This window comes from Salmo trutta, chromosome 7 (assembly GCF_901001165.1).
Source record: "Salmo trutta chromosome 7, fSalTru1.1, whole genome shotgun sequence".
In the NCBI taxonomy this organism is placed as follows: Eukaryota; Metazoa; Chordata; class Actinopteri; order Salmoniformes; family Salmonidae; genus Salmo; species Salmo trutta.
Genome location: NC_042963.1, coordinates 12,651,873 through 12,652,622, shown reverse-complemented (window position 1 = coordinate 12,652,622; position 750 = coordinate 12,651,873).

Sequence of the window (750 nt, the reverse complement as noted above, 5' to 3'; positions counted from 1 at the left end):
ATGAACAGCAGCATGTGAACAAGAGAAGGGTTCCGTTCCTGTGGGTAAACTGTGATTGGTGATACTGGGATTGAATGCATCTCCGTCATTTTGACCCTTTTTTTATTACCAACCTGGAGGAAATGACTTCAGTTTCCTTTTGGTTAATCAAGAAATACAAGTCCATCTCCAACATATGTGTTTTCTTCTGTCGCTGCTTCCTGTGTTGTTTTTTCATCCGGAGGAAGCATGTGATAAATGAGATTTGTTTATTGGAAGGTGAAGAGATATATTTACCATCAACAACATGGGCACAGTTACAGGAATACGGGTACAGTTACAGGAATACGGGTACAGTTACAGGAGTACGGGTACAGTTACAGGAATACGGGTACAGTTACAGGAATATGGGTACAGTTACAGGAATACGGGTACAGTTACAGGAATACGGGTACAGTTACAGGAGTACGGGTACAGTTACAGGAATACGGGTACAGTTACAGGAATACGGGTACAGTTACAGGAATGCGGGTACAGTTACAGGAATACGGGTACAGTTACAGGAATGCGGGTACAGTTACAGGAATACGGGTACAGTTACAGGAATACGGGTACAGTTACAGGAATACGGGTACAGTTACAGGAATACGGGTACAGTTACAGGAATACGGGTACAGTTACAGGACTACGGGTACAGTTACAGGAATACTGTCACAGGCTGACATTTGTTTTTAAATGAGTGTGCCTCCCTGCTGTGGGCGTGTGTCCTAG